This window comes from Palaemon carinicauda, chromosome 12 (assembly GCF_036898095.1).
Source record: "Palaemon carinicauda isolate YSFRI2023 chromosome 12, ASM3689809v2, whole genome shotgun sequence".
NCBI lineage: Eukaryota > Metazoa > Arthropoda > Malacostraca > Decapoda > Palaemonidae > Palaemon > Palaemon carinicauda.
This window is the reverse complement of record NC_090736.1, coordinates 8,793,663-8,814,142: the sequence shown is the minus strand read 5'-3', so window position 1 is coordinate 8,814,142 and position 20,480 is coordinate 8,793,663. Positions and strand designations below refer to the sequence as shown.

General features: G+C 42.3%; 1 protein-coding gene and 1 long non-coding RNA gene across 2 annotated transcripts in view; one reads left to right on the top strand and one right to left on the bottom strand.

Moving 5' to 3' along the window:
* Positions 1–13,586, bottom strand: part of LOC137651202 (uncharacterized) — a 32,211-nt gene extending 18,625 nt beyond the window's left edge. The window contains exon 1 of the long non-coding RNA XR_011046065.1: positions 13,456–13,586. This is a non-coding gene — a long non-coding RNA (uncharacterized lncRNA). The remainder of the gene's footprint in view (positions 1–13,455) is intronic.
* The window catches only part of LOC137650476 (titin-like), a 963,282-nt gene that overhangs the window by 227,354 nt on the left and 715,448 nt on the right, over positions 1–20,480 (top strand).

The following is a 20,480-nucleotide window of genomic DNA, read 5'->3' as shown; positions in this document are numbered from 1 at the left end:
CTCACTGGATGACAAATCGGGGAGGGTTAGAGCTGATGAAAGGGACAATGTAACCAACTCAGAGGACGCTGACTGTCCAGGGTTTGGCCCCATGGCCCTCCCATCTCTGCTACTTGCGTCTAAGGCATCCCCCGCTGGTGGTACTGTGAGAGGAATGACTCCCTAGTGGGGGCACTGTCCACGTTTGGCAGTTTTCCCTCTCCTTCCTCATGCCTTCTTACCCCAAAAGGGCTATCTGGAAAGGGTAGCCTTCTTGGCGAGTGTCTGCCAAGGAGGCTACAGTACTTTGATGCCTTGTGTGTCTGCCTTTGCACAAGGGACATTTTCAGTGTGACCGGTGCCTAAAACAAAAGAACGAGAAGAAACGGCCCTATGAAGGTGGGATTCATGACTCGCCTTTCTTCATTTCTCTGCAAGGGCCTTGACGTCTGCATAGAACAAAGATAAGATGACTCGCCTTTCTTCATTTCTACGCAACAGCCTTGACAGTGAATGAGGTTCTATCGAGCAAGTATTTGAAGTGTCTGATGGTGTGGTACACTCCCAGAAGCTCACGGTCGAAAGTGCTGTAGCGAGTCTCGGGTGGTTTTAACGTCCTGTTGAAGAAGGCTAGTGGTTGGGGCATATCATTGATCACCTACTCCAAGACGGCGCCGCACGCACTGTTACTGGCGTCCGTAGTTGACCTCTGGGGGGCCCCAGGGTCCTGGTAGGCCAGGGTTGTCTGGCCTTGCAGATGGCAATCTTTGTTTGCATGAAGGCTTCTTGTTGAGGGGGACCCCAATTGTAGCTTCTTCGGTTTCCCTCTCATGACACTGAGAAGGAGGCTGGTCATCATGCCGGCGATGTTGGGCAGGAACCTCCGGTAGTAGTTCGCCATGCCGATAAATTCCTGGAGTGACTTCACGGAGGTCGGCGTCGGGAACTTATTTATGGAATCCATCTTCGACATCCCGGGCCGCACGTCCCTTTTTGAGAGTTCGTGCCCAAGGAACTCCACCTTCTCAGCCCTGAAAGTGCATTTGTTAAAGCGTACCACGAGGCAACTCTCCTGCAGTAACTTCAGAACTGTCCTCACATGCCCCAGGTGTTCCTACCGCGTCTTGAAGAACACGAGGATGTCATCGTAAACGGTGCAGAAGGGAAGGTCCCTCAAAATGCTGTCCATCTGAAGCTTGAAAATCGCCCCAGCGTTTCTCAGGTCGAACGTCGGGTAGGAGAAGACGTAGGACACAAAGGGGGTGATGATGGCCATCTTTGGGACGACGTCAGGGTGTACAGAGACTTGAAAATAGGACTTTAAGAGGTCCATCTTTGAGAAAATAATGGCCACATGGAGGCTCCGGTGAGATCCTGCATGTTGGGCAACGGGTAGTGGTCAGGTGTCATGGCCAGATTGAGGCTTCTATTATCATAGCAGGGCCTCCAACTCCCATTGGAATTCTGATGCGCTCCATCTCCTGGAAGGCGAGCTTGCCTTCCTGTAACTTCTGCGGAGGGAGGCGTTGGAACCTGCAGGGGGTTGGGATGCCACTCGCAGAGATATGGTGGAATATCCCATGCTTGGCGGGGACGCCCTCCAGTTGGCAGAGCTCAGGTTTGTAAACTTTCGGGAATTTCTGCAGAAGGTGACCGTATTTGTGGGGCGTGACTGAGCACACCCTGGGAAGGCTGGGCCCATTGGAGAAGTGGTGGGACCAGTAGGACCCCTGGTCCACTAGTTGTTTGCGACGCACGTCTACCAGCAGTCCGTGGTGAGCGAGGAAGTCTGCGCCCAGGAGGGGCCCCTTGACGTCCGCGATCAGGAAAGGCCTGCTGTAGTTCCAACCCATGATGGATATCTTCAGTCTTCATCCCGTAACAGGTGATGGGGCTGCCATTCGCAGCAACCATGGCGGCCCTGTCGTCTGATGGGAGGCCGCGGTTGTCCTTCAGGGGTGGGATCGTTGACACTGCAGCACCGGTATCCACCAGGAACCTTTTTCCTGAGTTGACATCGAGGTAGAAGTCCGAGTGATCTGACCTCACCTGCTCCACAGACCTCTGTAGGTGTGCTCGCCCACCTAGTTTTTTGGATGGGCGCATGGTTGGTCACAATTCCTTACCTCTTTCCCCCCGACTTGGTGGAAGTAGCACCATCTAGGAATGTCAGGGCCCTTGTGGTAGTGGTCCTCTTATCACTGCCCTTGTTCCTGCTGGGGGGCTTCTGGCGTTGTTGCTGCTGTCAGTGCAGTGGTGGCCGTGGGCTGGACTATTTGGATCTTCCGCCATAGATCGGATTGACCTCTACATCGTCTAGCTCTGCCCGGTACTGATCTGGCTCTATGACGGCATTGACGTAGGTGATAGTGGTGTATCTGGCAGCATGGGCTGCCAGGTGGAGTTTGTCGGCCTTGGCGATCAACGATGAGATATCCAGGACCTCAGCGACCTCCAACTAGGTGCATATGCTATGGGGAAGGCGACGGAGGAAGATCTCCCTTGACAGACTCATCTCCCTGGGTCGCTTGTCAGTGTCGAGCTTGTTTAGCTGGAGGAGGTCCAACTGTTTGTCCCAGGCTGCTGAGGTACGGATGTTACTGAGGGGGATTGTCATTAGGTCGAGGGCGCGCTGGACCTTCAGGTGTACCGGGAGATCATAGACCTCCGTCAGTTTATTGAAGACACAGACCTAATGTGTTTCTCAAAAGTAAATTTGCTGTCGAGAATCACACCTAAAATTTTAAGACTCATAGAAATTTGAAGAAACATTATCAATACTGAGATCCAGATGTTGAGGAGCCACCGTCCTTGACCTACTTACAATCATACTTTGAGTTTTGTTAGGATTCAACTTCATACCCCATAATTTGCACCATGCACTAATTCTAGCTAGATCTCTATTAAGGGATTCACCAACCTCAGATCTACATTCAGGGGATGGAATTGATGCAAAGAGAGTAGCATCATCTGCATCAGCAACAAGCTTGTTTTCTAGGCCAAACCACATGTCATGTGTATGTAGTATGAAAAATAATGGGCGAAGAACACTACCCTGTGGAACACCGGATATCACATTCCTAAACTCACTATGGTGCCCATCAACAACTCTGAGATCTATTACTTAAAAAATTAATAATAATGCTAAGAAACGACCCATCCACTTCCAACTGTTTGAGTTTGAAAACAAGGACCGCATGATTAACACGGTCAAGGGCAGCATTAAAATAAAGGCCAATCATACGAACTTCCTGACCACAATCAAGGGATTTCTGTACAGCATTGGAGATTGTAAGAAGGGCATCACATGCTCCAAGGCCTTTACGAAAACCAAATTGCAAACTTAGGAATAGATGATTACCTTCAGCAAACCTAGTAAGACGTTTTGCCAGAAGAATTTCAAAAACTTTAGATAATATGGGAGATATGGAAATTGGGTGGTAATCAGTGGGACTTGAGCTACCACAAACACATTTACATAGAAGAGTAGCATTACCAATTCTCCAACAAGTGCTAAAAGCTCCTCTTCTTGCTAACTTGCGCAAAATAAGATATACTATGGCAAAAGTGTCTGCGCTGTGCCTGCTGACTTATGGCAGCTTGAGCGGGCCATACATTATCCAACTCGTTGTACAACTTGGTTGGGTTGTGAATAATGTTGGACAGTGTATGGGCAGGTTGTACAACAAGATTTTGGTTGGTTGCTTTGGTTGGAGAGAATCAAAGCAGCTTTGATTTTAAGAAGGGGGGGGGGGGGGTGACCTTATATTGTACAACCTTTTTGACAGTGTCTGGGCATGACATCGCAACCAACATCAGTTGGAAGCCTAGTTTGATTGCGTGTATTCCTTGCTTTCAAGGCACGTTGTTTTGGAAATAGCTTTTTTATAAAAGTGTTAGAAATAGATATGATGGCATATATAAATGACACTGAACAGTGGAGAAGTTTCATTAATACATACAGAAGATTACATTCTTCGCTTTTCACTTTCCAAATCGCAGGTAAAGATACAAACAAAATAAAACATGGGAAGTACTGTTGAATAACTTGAAGGAAATAGTTAGCAATGCCACTCTAGATGTTTTGAAAAACTAAACAAAATATGAGAACTTGTTATAAGAGGGAATTAAAAAAGTCTGGTGCGGCCGGTGATGATATGTACGAACCAAGTTTATGGTATTTCGATTTGTTGCATGATTTTTAAGAAGACCAAGAAATCCAGATACCTGGAGATAGTAATTTGGATGAGAGCAATGGCCAGGGAATTGGAAATATGTTATTTTCATTAGTACAATAAATTTTTGAATATACTTACCCGATAATCATGTAGCTGTCAACTCTGTTGCCGACAGAAATCTACGGTCGGGATACGCCAGTGATCGCTATACAGGTGGGGGTGAACACCACAGCGCCATCTGTGGTCAGGTACTCCAGTACTTCTTGTCAACACCACCTCAATTTATTCCTCGGTCCACTGGTTCTCTATGGGGAGGAAGGGTGGGTCAATTAAATCATGATTATCGGGTAAGTATATTCAAAAATTTATTTTACTAATGAAAATAACATTTTTCAATATTAATCTTACCCGATAATCATGTAGCTGATTCACACCCAGGGTGGTGGGTGGAGACCAGCATACATGTTAACAAAGAAGCTAAGTATCCCGTATTTTATTTTATTAGTTATTCAAAAATAACATAAAATAAATAAGTACCTGGTAAGGAAGACGACTTGAACCATTACTCTGCCTTTATTAAGTACGTCTTCCTTACTGAGCGTAGCGGTCCTCTTAGGATGCTGAACGACTTAGGTGCTGAAGTATAAAGGGCTGCAACCCATACTAAAGGACCTCATCACAACCTTTAACCTCGGCGCTTCTCAAGAAAGAATTGACCACCCGCCAAATCAACAAGGATGTGGAAGGCTTCTTAGCCGACCGTACAACCCATAAAAAGTATTCAAGAGAAAGGTTAAAAAGGTTATGGGATTATGGGAATGTAGTGGCTGAGCCCCCGCCTACTACTGCATTCGTTGCTACAAATGGTCCCAGGGTGTAGCAGTTCTCGTAAAGAGACTGGACATCTTTGAGATAGAATGATGCGAACACTGACTTGCTTCTCCAATAGGTTGCATCCATAACACTCTGCAGAGAACGGTTCTGTTTGAGGGTCACTGAAGTAGCCACAGCTCTCACTTCATGTGCCCTTACCTTCAGCAAAGCAAGGTCTTCTTCCTTCAGATGAGAATGTGCTTCCCTAATCAGGAGCCTGAATAGGTAAGAAACTGAGTTCTTAGACCTTGGAAGAGAAGGCTTCTTGATAGCACACCATAAGGCTTCTGATTGTCCTCGTAAAGGTTATGGCCTTTTTAGATAGTACCTAAGAGCTCTAACTGGGCAAAGTACTCTCTCCAGTTCGTCCCCCACCAAGTTGGACAGACTTGGGATCTCGAACGACTTAGGCCAAGGACGTGAAGGAAGCTCGTTCTAGCAAAAAACCGAGCTGCAAGGAACATGTAGCCGTTTCAGATGTGAAAACTATGTTCCTGCTGAAGGCGTGGATCTCACTTACTCTTTTAGCTGTTGTCAAGCACACGAGGAAAAGAGTTTTTAATGTGAGGTCCTTAAAAGAGGCTGATTGGAGAGGTTCAAATCTTGATGACATAAGGAACCTTAGGACCACGTCTAGATTCCAGCCTGGAGTGGACAACCGACGTTCCTTTGAGGTCTCAAAAGACTTAAGGAGGTCCTGTAGATCTTTGTTGGTGGAAAGATCCAAGCCTCTGTGGCGGAAAACCGCTGCCAACATACTTCTGTAACCCTTAATCGTAGGAGCTGAAAGGGATCTTACGTTCCTTAGATGTAACAGGAAGTCAGCAATCTGGGTTACAGTGGTACTGGATGAGGAAACTGCATTGGCCTTGTACCAGCTTCGGAAGACTTCCCCTTTAGACTGAAAGACTCTGAGAGTGGATGTCCTCCTTGCTCTGGCAATCGCTCTGGCTGCCTCCTTCGAAAAGCCCCTAGCTCTTGAGAGTCTTTCGAAAGTCTGAAGGCAGTCAGACGAAGAGCGTGGAGGTTTGGATGTACCTTCTTTACGTGAGGTAGACGTAGAAGGTCCACTCCTAGAGGAAGAGTCCTGGGAATGTCGACCAGCCATTGCAGTACCTCTATGAACCATTCTCTCGCGGGCCAGAGCGGAGCCAACCAACGTCAGCCGTGTCCCTTTACGAGAAGCGAACTTCTGAAGTACCCTGTTGACAATCTTGAACGGCGGGAATGCATACAGGTCGAGATGGGACCAATCCAGCAGAAAAGCATCCACGTGAACTGCTGCTGGGTCTGGAATCGGAGAACAATACAACGGGAGCCTCTAGGTTATCGAGGTAGCGAACAGATCTATGGTTGGCTGACCCCACAGGGCCCAAAGTCTGCTGCAAACATTCTTGTGAAGGGTCCACTCTGCGGGGATGACCTGACCCTTCCGGCTAAGGCGATCTGCCATGACATTCATATCGCCCTGAATGAACCTCGTTACCAGCGTGAGCTTTCGATCTTTTAACCAGATGAGGAGGTCCCTTGCGATCTAGAACAACTTCCACGAATGAGTCCCTCCCTGCTTGGAGATGTAAGCCAAGGCTGTGGTGTTGTCAGAGTCCACCTCCACCACCTTGTTAAGCTGGAGGGACTTGAAGTTTATCAAGGCCAGATGAACCGCCAACAGCTCCTTGCAAGAGATGTGAAGTGTCCTTAGCTCCTGATTCCATGTTCCCGAGCATTCCTGTCCGTCCAAAGTCGCACCCCAGCCCGTGTCTGATGCGTCAGAGAAGAGACGGCGGTCGGGTTTCTGAACAGCCAAAGGTAGACTTCCTTGAGAAGAAAGCTGTTCTTTCACCACGTGAGAGTAGACCTCCTCTCTTCGGAAACAGGAACTGAGATCGTCTCTAGCGGCATGTCCTTTATCCAGTGAGCCGCTAGATGATACTGAAGGGGGCGGAGGTGGGGTCTCCCTAACTCGATGAACAAGGCCAGCGATGAAAGTGTCCCTGTTAGACTCATCCACTACCTGACTGAGCATCGGTTCCTTCTCAGCATGCTCTGGATGCAATCTAGGGCTTAGTAGATCCTTGGGGCCGACGGAAAAGACCGAAAAGCTCGACTCTGAAGATCCATACCCAGGTAGACAATGGTCTGGGATGGGACGAGCTGGGACTCCTCAAAATTGACCAGGAGGCCCAGTTCCTTGGTCAGATCCATAGTCCATCTGAGAATCTCCAGACAGCGACGACTTGTGGGAGCTCTTAAAAGCTAGTCGTCTGACGGAGCCGGACAAAGATCATGGTACTGCTGCACAGTCTGTGAACTGTCAACCATGGGGAAGCGAGGAAGTACAGTGACAACCCGAAGCTGTCTAGACTGTCTGGGTCGTACAGACAACTCCTTATCGGGTTGCTGAGGTTGCCGCACTGCGTCACAACAAGTCACTTCTGCTGGTTGTTGAACGTCTTCCCAGTGACACACTGACTCCGTAAACAAAAAATCCTCTAACAAGGACTAAGCTTGGACTGCATGTCTTGCAACACAGCTCAAGGTCTATGGGAGCAGGTGTGGTAACAGACGGGGTTAGCGACTGAAGTGGAACCATTACCCTCCCTGGAAGCATGTTATGCTTAAATAAAAGTCCATAGGAGGCTAAGCAGCTAAAGGCTCCTCTCCAAATGACAGAGTCCTCAAGGGAATATCAGAAGGAGGGAGAATAGCACTTTCTCATCTACAGGAACCATATCCGAGAAAAGCTAAGTTCTCTCAGTGAGGGTTTCACTGGTGCAAAAGCAGCAGACTAGAAGGCAACGTTATGAAACTGCTTGACAGTCTAGTGAGTTGGCAACAACCAAAGATGTGTGACTGAGAAGCATGCGGTAAGGTATGCAGAGCATGCTGTATGTAGAGCATGCTGTAAGGTAAGCAGAGCATGTTGCATGGCGTGCGGCTTATGCTGCATGGGATGAGGCTCATGCTGCATGGGATGAGGCTCATGCTGCATGGTATGAGGCTCATGCTGCATGGGATGAGGCTCATGCTGCAAGGGATGAGGCTTATGCCGCATGCGTTGAGGAGGATGCCGCATAGTATGAGGCTCCTGCCTCATGGGTTGAGGCGGTTGCCGCATAGCATGAGGCTCCTGCCTCATGGTTTGAGGAGGATGCCGCATAGCATGAGGCTCCTCATAGCATGAGACTCCTGCCTCATGGGTTGAGGAGGATGCCGCATAGCATGAGGCTCCTGCCTCATGGGTTGAGGAGGATGCCGCATAGCATGAGGCTGCCTCGTGGGTAGAGGAGGATGTCGCATAGCATGAGGCTCGTGCCTCATGGGTAGAGGAGGATACCGCATAGCATGAGGCTCCTGCCTCATGGTTTGAGGAGGATGCCGCATAGCATGAGGCTCCTGCCTCATGGTTTGAGGAGGATGCCGCATAGCATGAGAGAGGCTCATGCTGTGAAGAATGCGGTTGCTGCATGCGTTGAGGCGGCTGCCTCATAGCATGAGGTTCCTCAAGAGTTGAGGCTCTTGCCTCAAGAGTTGAGGTTCTTGCCTCAAGAGTGGAGGTGGCTGCCGCAAGAGTTGAGGTTGCTGCCTCAAGGATGGTGGAGGTTGCCGCAACGCAAGAGGTTGCTGCCTCGAGGATGGTTGTCGCAACACATGAGGCTCCTGCCTCAAGGGTAGAGGAGGTTACTGCAAAGCATAAGGTTCCTGCCTCAAGTGTTGAGGAGGTTGCCGCATAGCAAGAGGCTCCTGCCTCAAGGAAAGTGGAGGTTGCTGCACAGCGCTGGTATCTGGCAACTCCCAATGCGGCAGCTCACGCGTGGAGGTAGGTTGAGGAACCTCAACATCATACGTCTGGCAGGGTGGACTGCGCAGAGGTGGAGGAGCGCTCGCAGGAGGAGGTGTGCTAACCTTCTCTGCCTGAAACTCCTGCATCAACACCGCAAGCTGAGACTGCATTGTCAGCAGCATAGACCACTAGAGTTTAAGAAAGACAACAACAAACGGAGCTACTGTCCGTTGAGACTGAGGGTCTAAAACAGCTGGTGCGGCAACAGACTGAGTTACTGTCTGTTGCGATACCACCTTGCCTCTCTGGGAGGTGTGCAGTTGTCGTACTGCAGCAAGTCCGAACTGACCCAGTGCTAATGACACCACCTAGGAGTTGGACTTGCGCGGAAGGGACCGACTTGCACTTAAAAGCTGCAAGATTTGGTCCATGGTTTCTGCGAGAAACCTCTTCCGCAGACGAGGAATAAAAGGGCTCTCTCGTCTTTGTGTGGGTGGGGTGATCACGTCGGCAACGTGTGTAGATACACCCGAAACCACGGAGGGAAACGTCTGTTCGTCGATCAAGGCCTGCTGAACCCATAAGTCCTTCGACATTACTTCTCCCCTGGGCTTGGGAGCTTGTAAGAGGTCCCAGACTAGGCGAACAACTGGCACGAACAGACGAACCCTCGAACGCAACACTGTAACACTTCGCGCTTATCACTTTATCACTTTTGATTTTCTGTTTGCACTTATTTCACTGAACTCGAAACTTTAAGTGGTTTGTACCTGAAACACGCAATTCTATCCTTCATTAATAGTTAGTAATTGCGAAAACAGTATTACAATGTAACAGAAAAACATAATGAAAGATAAATAATTCAGTGGCTGGAAAAGAGACTAAACACTAGATCAAATAAACTACGTTTAAAATCTCTCACCGCATAAAGCTTGAGAACAAGAATAAAACTCTAGAAACGTTTACCTTCTTCCCCTAAAGAGACTAGGGAGAAGAGCAAAAACGATAACAACGTTACCCGCTTGAACGAAACGTTTATCCTCCTCTCTCCCTCCGTCTCTATCTCTCTCTCTCTCTCTCTCTTGACTTAGAACCTGAGAGAAGAGCCCAATTATATATATCGTTAAAACATATTATTGTTAAAGGAAAAAAACTTTAAGATTTCCCAAATAAAAAATTCCTTTATTAGAATTAAAACCATTTAAGCTAAGAAAGAATGAACAAAACGCTAGAATCGGTTTATACTCTTACTGCAACGTGACACCGTGAATGCTCTCTCTCTCTATCGTAACGATAGAGCGCAAGTTGAACGTTCTGAACGTCAACAACTGCAGAGACAAAACAAAACGTTAGTTCAACTTTGAAAACAGTACGAGACTATCAAAGAAATTATTTCAAAAACATTAAAATAGCATAATATGTTAACAGGTAAAAACGAAATGACGGGCTCAATGTAAATTAACTTCGGTTTCAAGAAAAGACCGCCTACTATTAGGAAAGGTCGAATATAAACAAATATAAAAATTAATTTTAATAAGTTATAATAAAAGGAAGTTAATCGAAGAGGCCTATAAAAGGCGGAGAGATATAAAATAAATCTATAACTTTTGTTAAGCAAAATTAAGAAAGAGAGAGTATACTCTCTTCGACACCAACACTTGCGTCTAAGGGAAGGGTCGGCCATTTAAAAGTGAAAGAGAGTTCATACTCTCTTCGTCACCATAAATAATCAAATTAATTCCAAAAGCTAGCTAAGCTAATGATAAAACTTCCTGAATAGCGAAAGCTAAACTCAAGAGCAAATACATCACCAAATCGTGAGCAATAACTCCAGAATCAACAGCGTATCCATGTAGGTCTAGCCGGAGGCACGACAGAGGAAAAATTGAGTTCTTGTTGACAAGAAGTACTGGAGTACCTGACCACAGATGGCGCTGTGGTGTTCACCCCCACCTGTATAGCGATCGCTGGCGTATCCCGACCGTAGATTTCTGTCGGCAACAGAGTTGACAGCTACATGATTATCGGGTAAGATTAATATTGAAAAACAGTAGGTACCAAGAGAAAAATGCGGGCTACTCATGATACAACTAAAACTCACTATTTGCAAAAAGCTGTCGAACATTTAGATATCATAAAAGAACAGACACTCATGACGGACGAAGCGGAAACCTATGCGGATAGCTGGGCTGTATCCTACAGAAAGCTAAACGAAACAAAATAAGCAATTGATGAGATTTTTATAATGGGCCAATTAAACCAGTTAACATTGGATTCTGTGTCACTATCGTCCAGTAGGTCAAGTACTCGAGCATAAACCTCATTGACATTTTCAATCCAACCTGTATGCACTTATTTATCCAATGAAAATGTTTCAGCTGACATAAGCCAAGGGAGTCAATATACTATAACTGAACTTCAAAACCAGAATTATTCCTTAAGCTAGTTGTAGAGTACCTAGAATAAACTTCAAGGATAAAAATATATTCCTTTGGAACAATTTTTAATTTGCATTATTTAAAGGAAATGTTTTTGAACCATGTAATATTTAGTTGATGTGTTTTTATAATGTATATTACTTAATGGTAATGAACTTCAGTTTTTGATGTTTTATTGCTGTTCAACTCTTGCAGAAGGTTGTTGTAATCCTAACAGATCGACATCTATAACTAATGTTGGACGACTTGGTCTTACAGTGTATGCTCTAGAGCAGAAAATGTTGGCTAACATTGTTGTCCAACCAAGTTGGATAATGTATGGTCCGCTTTATTCTAACTACTCATATATACTTATAAAATATTTCTAGGTATCAAATTCACCATCTTATTATACACCTAATGTTTAAAGAGATTAGATGTTTGATTCATGAGAGAGAGAGAGAGAGAGAGAGAGAGAGAGAGAGAGAGAGAGAGAGAGAGAGAGAGAGAGAGAGAGAGAGAGAGAGAGAGAGAGAGAGAAGACTCGAGTTATATGGCATCCGAGGTAATGGTACTAAAGTTAAAGGCTGTTTCCTGGTCCTATCGCACAGGGGAGACCAAGGCACTACAAAAACTACATTATCAGTTTACCATATACCTGTACAATCTTAGGTATTTTACATACTACACAGCATAACTGGTGTTTGTCAAATCCACAATAGAGAACAAGAAAGCTGCTTCTTGAACAAAAAAAATTTCTCTTAAAAATTCTCGCATTTAAATTGTTTTATAACAAATTTAATATTTACACAGGTGCTATTTGTGAAATCTTTGTTAGGAGAGATTGGACAGCAAGATGGAAGTAGGAAAGGAGGTAAATTGGGTGTAATTGGGGGTTAAAGGAACATTGCAAAGACCTTATAAATGCCTACAGTACACCCAGAAATACATATTGGTGTTCTTGTTAAGCAATATAACGTCTGGACTGTTCTTGCTCTAACTGAAGGCGTTTCCAATGATCAACAAAAAAAGGTAATTAACTTTAATTTGTAATAGAATCTCGTAATTTTACTAATTATGGAATGCTCTGCTTCAAAAGAGAGGTACCTACGTCAATGTCACTGGACTACGCAAATGGAAAAGTTGATAAAGAACTTGCAAGAACACCGAAATGAAACCGTTCTGAGCTCATAGTAATTAGACGAGACTCACACATGAAACCTCAGTGTGTGCGTGTGTGTTTTATGCATTTCTGACCATGGGATTATTGGGGGCAAACCATACATTCATAAGTTTTTGGACCCCTATTATATAAAAACAATTATGAGGAACCCAATGGGAAACCGGGGCTTCTTTGTATGCGAATACAGTATGCTAAAAAGTATTTTTAGGGGGGGGAGAAATAATAATGGTCAAATACATAAATGTAAGATAACCAGTTGGAAAAATATATGGTTCGTATAATTGGCGTCAATGTGCCATAATTTCAAGCTATGACTGAATACTCACATTTTAAAAGGGAAACAACACACAAACCAAAGTTAACTTAACCTAGGATCCACTAGCCCCCTGAGACCCCCCCCCCCCAACCTTTAGACTACCATACCCTTACCTAACCAATTACACTGATGTATCTATCCTTACTTACTCACCTTAAGACTGCGTCACTGCTGAAATCTTGCCGACTTTTTAATATTGTTACTGTTAATATTTCATTTTCCTCGTTTCCTTTCCACACTGGGCTATTTTCCCAGTTTGGTCCCTTTGGGCTTATAGCATCCTGCTTTTCCAACTAGGGTTGTAGCTTAGCAAGTAATAACAATAATAATAGGTCCTGTTTTAGTATGTGGCCTACCTGTTTTTATTCTGGTTGCGTATGTGGCCAACCTGACTAGTTAGGTTAGGTAAGGTAAGGTTAGGTTAGGTTAGGCCACATACTAAACCGGCACCTAATAATAATAATAATAATAATGATAATAATAATAATAATAATAATAATAATAATAATAATAATAATAATAATAATAATAATAACAATAATAATAATAAGGTATCAAACCCGGAAGGTGCTATGGGCTAAAATCCATTATCGACAACGTGAAATAAATTTTTTCATTTTAAGATTGTTGCAGAGAAAATCACGGGTCACTCGAATCTACAGCATTTAAATTAATAAAAACATCCGTGAGAACGTAGAAATAAACCTGAAAACTATAAAACTTACCAATGGCCTCCATTTCTTTATAGGAGCACTATAGTAGTTGGTAACACAGGTTTTTCTTCGTCAGTGTCTGCGACAGAACTGGCTAATGACAGTCAGCACTCAGCTGTCACTGTCAGACTCAGGGACATCCCTAGTCCCTAGACAACCCCTAGAATTTTCCCCAATTCCGAAGTTATTTCTCCCACTATTCTTCAACGTAATTTAATAGAGCTAACTATTGTAATATAATGCTGTATCTTCTACAATTATAACATACTATGTATTTAATTTTAACCCGTGCATTTGTGAAACCACCAATGTCAAGAGCTTACCTTTTTTTTTTTTTGTTCTATTTCAATTTGTGCTCAGAAAGTTATTTCTATAAAATCATTATTATATCGAGTGTCATGCTGAAGGAAAATTAACAAGATGCGAGCCATTCATTATAATTCAACCTCACTGAAGATTTAATTTTCGTTTTGGTTATCTAACATAAATTTAGATAACTTATTTGTATTTGATAAATTTGGCATGTGTATTGTTTGTGTCCCTTATTTTTTTCTTATTTTCTTAAATATTTCCTTAAGGAACATTGGGGATTTTAAAGTGCTGACATTAAATTTTCCCAGTAATTTATAGATAGATGGGAAATTTATCAATTTCCCTGAAAGAAATCCAAAGCTTGTCCCTAAAACCAATAAAATTTCCAGCTTTTGGGGGACAAAATCACCGAAAATCGAGAGTGGCCGCCCCCGGTGTAAAAAATGTTTCAGCCAATCAGAGATAGCCACCTTACACAGGGGGTTCTTTCTTTTCTTTTTATTTAAAAATCTTGCATTTTGGCTCGGATCAATACAAGCAACTATCGATGGAACAACTGGACTATAATAGACATGCAGATGACCCACATAGACTATTCGAAATTAGTGTGAATCATGCAATAGGAGGAAGAACGTTCAGTTATGCTGCACCGAGACTCTTTAACGACCTTCCACTCGATGTCAAGAATAGCACAAATGTGGCTGCCTTCAAGAAAAACCTGAAGACTTATCTTTTTAGTAAGTGTTATAATAGTGACCTGAAAACTATTAAGCCTGAATACAAATGCTAGCGAAATAACTGATAACGATACAGAGCAAAATATTAACTGGAAAGGAATTATTTTTTCATACACCTTTAGTGTTTGATGGAGGGCGAGAAATAAACCTCTAAAAGTAAAAGTAAAAGTAGAATATAATTGAGAATTTAATAGATATAAGTACAAGTAGAAAGTAGTTTATTTTGACCACCGTTTGCGGTAATACGGTATTCATTAAAAAGAAAACGAGAGTTTTCTTTGAGAAATACATTTTTTAAGAGGAACTATAGCATTTTTAATAGATTTACAAACCAGATTTTGAAATATATTATTATCATATAGGGAGCTAATTTATGTCTTTCAAATTTGTAAATTACTATATCCATTAAAAAATTCTACAAATCATACATACATACATATACCAAAGGCACTTCCCCCAATTTTGGGGGGTTCATATTTATTTATACCAACTGAAATATGGGTCCATTAATAGCCTGTAGTATTATAATACCCTTGCTTCAAAGATTTTAGCCCACTGTGTCTTTGAACACAACTATATCGTTAACATCTTTGGATGCAATATATGAATACATTATTTAGTTTGCATAGTACAATGATTATGAATAATGCAGAATACTTAAGACACAGAAGATCAATAGCTGTATTCTGATTTATTTATTCACCTTTTGGCTGAAACATAAGCTTTTTTCAGTCTACTTTTCTTCGCAAATAGACTCCAGCTAAAGACTGAAGATTCACATTTTTGTTAGTTATGGTGGTACCTTGACTTTCTAGTTTAAATTGTTCCAGGGTGAGCTCGTATCTCAATTTGCGTATTTATCAAATCAATATTTCCCATTAAAGTTACTTAAAATGTTCTTAACCTGTTCCAACCCTCAAAATGACAGCCCAGATTCTTATGTTTCCTGTTATTTTTAATAAGGAAAATACATTTCTTAATAATAAGTATTGTATAAAAACAAAATAGAAGGAATATGTAAAGATATAATAGTCTCCTTACGTAGGAGATGAGACGACTTGAGATAACACTAAGCTTGAATGCTACTACAGAATAGTTTATTTTCATATATATATTCTTTTTTTATAATTTTCTTCTATGAACATATGTTTGGAACTTGGAAATTATCCTAACACCCTTGGTTGTGTGTGTGTAGATTGCCTTACCTTATGTAAGACACGGGCTCTTGCCGCTGGACCTTTGGTTGGCGTTATATGCTTGGGAGATTCTTTCTGCTTCAAAACTGGGCAAATCAGAGATATTGAAAATCTTAGCCAGGTCCTTCACATGTGCACATTATTCACGTTTCTTAACTGATCACATTTCAATTCTATGGACATACTCACCCTCCTCTCTCCACGGTCATTAGCACTTACAGTAACCTCTTAGGGGGGCATGGTTAAAAGAAAGTAAGAATAAGGAATTTTGACAAAACACGAGGTAAGAAACCATGAGCACAACTAATCTGTTATTTACTCTTCGAGGTGAGTGCACAAAGAGAACAAGAGAACATGTTGTAGGGTGGACGCTGTGTCTTACTGCTCACCACGACATCAAACAGCAGTGTCTCAAACTTGTATCTCAAATCTTTGCTTGCATAACAGCATCTTAAAAACACACTTAGGTAACCTTTATCACTAGGATCTACTGTATTCACTTTCCTTCTAGAATAATAATAAGGGAATCTTACTTCTCACAAGGAAGATAAGGCTGGGAGACTGTTTGGATAAGATGTACTCTTCTTCCCAAAAACTCATAAAATTACAACTTTAACTGATGTCCATCACTAACACTGGAAGGAGAGTCTTGATTTATTGGAGATTTGTATGATGCCCTAACACCATAAGATATCCAAACTTTGTTGAACTGAGAAGAGCTAATTAACATTGATGCAATTTTTATTTTTCTGTTGATGACTGAAACACTATGAACCAAGTTCCATACAAATTTCACACTAACGAAAAAAAGACACAGATTGGCTAGTTCTCAACACTGCCCTTTGCATTGGAACTATGGAGTATAGAATTTCATTTGCAATACTGAAGAGACAGTGAAAGATGGAAATGGAAGGTTGTTAAAAGGAGAGGAGGCAAGGAAAAGGTGGGCGGAATTTTTTGAAAGTTTGCTGAATGTTGAGGATAATAGGGAGGCAGATATAATTGCTGTTGCAAATGTTGAGGTGCCAGTGATGGGAGATGAGAATGAGAGAAAGATTACAATAGAGGAAGTGAGGAGAGCACTAGATGAAACGAGAGTAGGAAAAGCATCTGGTATGGATGGTGTGAAAGCTGAGATGTTGAAGGAAGGGGTGTGACTGTACTTGAATGGTTGGTGAGATTGTTTAATATGTGTTTTGTGTTGTCAATGGTACCAGTAGATTGGGTTTGTGCATGTATTGTACCACTATATAAGGGTAAGGGAGATGTGCATGAGTGTTGTAATTCAAGAGGTATTAGTTTGTTGAGTGTAGTTGGAAAAGTGTAGGGTAGAGTATTGATTAATAGGATTAAGGATAAAACAGAGAATGCAATCTTGGAAGTACAGGGTGGTTTTAGAAGAGGTAAGGGTTGTATGAATCAGATTTTTACAGTTGGGCAGATATGCGAGAAATATTTAGCAAAAGGTAAGGAGGTGTATGTTGCGTTTATGGATCTGGAGAAAGCATATGATAGAGTTGATAGGGAAGCAATGTGGAATGTGATGAGGTTATATGGAGTTGATGAAAGGTTGCTGCAAGCAGTGAAAAGTTTCTACAAAGGTAGTAAAGCATGTGTTAGAATAGGAAATGAAGTGAGTGATTGGTTTCCGGTGAGAGTGGGGCTGAGACAGGGATGTGTGATGTCGCCGTGGTTGTTTAACTTGTATGTTGATGGAGTGGTGAGAGAGGTGAATGCTCGAGTGCTTGGACGAGGATTAAAACTGGTAGGCGAGAATGACCATGAATGGGAGGTAAATCAGTTGTTGTTTGCAGATGATACTGTACTGGTAGCAGACACAGAAGAGAAGCTTAACTGACTAGTGACAGAATTTGGAAGGGTGTGTGAGAGAAGGAAGTTGAGAGTTAATGTGGGTAAGAGTAAGGTTATGAGATGTACGAGAAGGGAAGGTGGTGCAAGGTTGAATGTCATGTTGAATGGAGAGTTACTTGAGGAGGTGGATCAGTTTAAGTACTTGGGGTCTGTTGTTGCAGCAAATGGTGGAGTGGAAGCAGATGTACGTCAGAGAGTGAATGAAGGTTGCAAAGTGTTGGGGGCAGTTAAGGGAGTAGTAAAAAATAGAGGGTTGGGCATGAATGTAAAGAGAGTTCTATATGAGAAAGTGATTGTACCAACTGTGATGTATGGATCGGAGTTGTGGGGAATGAAAGTAATGGAGAGACAGAAATTGAATGTGTTTGAGATGAAGTGTCTAAGGAGTATGGCTGGTGTATCTCGAGTAGATAGGGTTAGGAACGAAGTGGTGAGGGAGAGAACGGGTGTAAGAAATGAGTTAGCGGCTAGAGTGGATATGAATGTGTTGAGGTGGTTTGGTCATGTTGAGAGAATGGAAAATGGCTGTCTGCTAAAGAAGGTGATGAATGCAACAGTTGATGGGAGAAGTACAAGAGGAAGGCCAAGGTTTGGGTGGATGGATGGTGTGAGGAAAGCTCTGGGTGATAGGAGGATAGATGTGAGAGAGGCAAGAGAGCGTGCTAGAAATAGGAATGAATGGCGAGCAATTGTGACGCAGTTCCAGTAGGCCAGGCTGCTTCCTCCGGTGCCTTAGATGACCGCGGAGGTAGCAGCAGTAGGGGATTCAGCATTATGAAGCTTCATCTGTGGTGGATAATGTGGAGGTTGGGCTGTGGCACCCTAGCAGTACCAGCTGAACTCGGCTGAGTCCCTGGTTAGGCTGAAGGAACGTAGAGAGTAGAGGTCCCCTTTTTGTTTTGTTTCATTGTTGGTGTTGGCTACCCCCCAAAATTGGGGGAAGTGCCTTGGTATATGTATGTATGTATAATCTTCCAGTTATGACTTTCTTATATTTTAGCCTGTCTCCTAGTTTACACTTCAGTTGCAGTTAGTAATATGTAAAAGAGGTTGAACAAGATGGGATTAAGGAAGTGGAAACCAACAAAGTTGGATAAAATTGGTGAGGCCAGGCATCAAAGAGAGAATGCCAAGACTTTAGTAATGCTAACAATGCACGGTGTGAGCCACACTAATGGCACTAACTCCCTATGGTGTTTAAAAGAAAGTTAGAATAACCATATAACTTTTGAGACTGTTTAAGGAAATGAGAGGACTAACCTACTGGTTGCCAAAAGTTTATCTGAAGTTATAGTTAATATCAATATAGGAAAATATCAAGTAAAAAATTTCTTCAGATATGTGAATGTAGATTAAAGAGTGACACAAAATACAAGCTTGCAAAGCAATAATTAAGACAAAAATTGTCCAGTGGTGACAAGTTGTAAGATGGTCTCATTGATTTTCAGGCCTTTATACTAAAACATTACAAAGCCAATGCTGAATAAGGGAATGTTTTTAAAATGTGGAAAGGAACCAACACATTCATGGAAGATGATTTTGATCCACTAAAGTTTCCATGACCATATCATTAATAATTATCATGGTTAACGAGAGACTGCCTAAGAAGTGGGTGCTCTTATTAGGCTAGGCGAGCAGAACTTTCAACTCTCTATAAAGGACATTTAACAAGGATTAATAAATATATATTCTCTCAGCCTTTCTTGATCTCTGCTACCTTGACTTTAAATATGATCAAAGGCATTGTTAAAAAATATAATACCAGCAATTTACGCATCAAAGAACAGGTGGCTACAAATTCACACAGGCTTTCTTTAATAATGGCATACAGGTTAACTTGTTTCCCTTCAATACAGCAGCATTAAACAAAATAATATAAAACTTAATAAATAATATAGGCTTATACAGTACTGAACTAGCAGCAGCAATTGCCTTGGCTTTCCTGGTCTTAATCAGGATGTAGTGAGGCTGATGACAGTGTAAAGTCCTTTTCCTTACCTCTGCAACTTTTAAACTTTTAATGCAGAATTTTACTGGTAGTTGTAAGTATAATTAAAGGATTCAATACTTGCTGAGCAGACTTATCTCAAAAGAATAAGACATTAGCGTAAAAACTAAAGCAACGATAAAATAAAAAGATCAAGGTTCAAGTGGAGGGAAATTATATAAGAGATACCAAAGAATGGTGTAAATCCTTGAATCATGGCTGCCCCCTTCCAATAATGGGGCTGCAGTACTAACTGCCTTTAATAAGTTAAAGCAGTGTGCATGGTCAACTCATCATTGTGTGTGCATGGCCAATTCAACAGACCCCAGCAGTGAGTTGATGAAAAATTTACCGTGCTTTGGAAAATCTTCCCTTTCAAACTCGGTGTCATTTTAAGGTCTAGTATGGGGCAGTGAGTTGGCCCCACTATGAAAAAGTGACTGATATTACAGTACACTAGAAAAAATCAATATGTAGTCGTAATATTACAGAAGCACTATGGAGGGTATTCATAATATTAAAGGTCTTGTCACAATCTACTGTTGAAAAAAATGTATCCTGGGAAATCCCCCATTTTCTTGTGGAAAGCTTCAGTAGTCTTTTTTTTTTTTTCTTAATGGAAAAGAGCCATATACTGTAGTTATCGATGAATGAACTTGAGTTAATATGTAAATGTATGGCATAAGTCAAAATAGACTCATTCCTGTTGCCCCTGGCTCTTTATCAATGATGGGAACAAAACGAAAACATTGTCATATCTGCCAGAAAAATTAGGATATCTATATCCATCCTTACAAAGTTCATGTAATTCATATCAAAATGGTCTTACTAGATATGTGAATATACTTTACCTATACTGTATTAACTTTGGTTTCATTTCCTCAATGAAACTTTTGCATAAAATCTTGAGAACATGGTACCCTTGTAGACTAT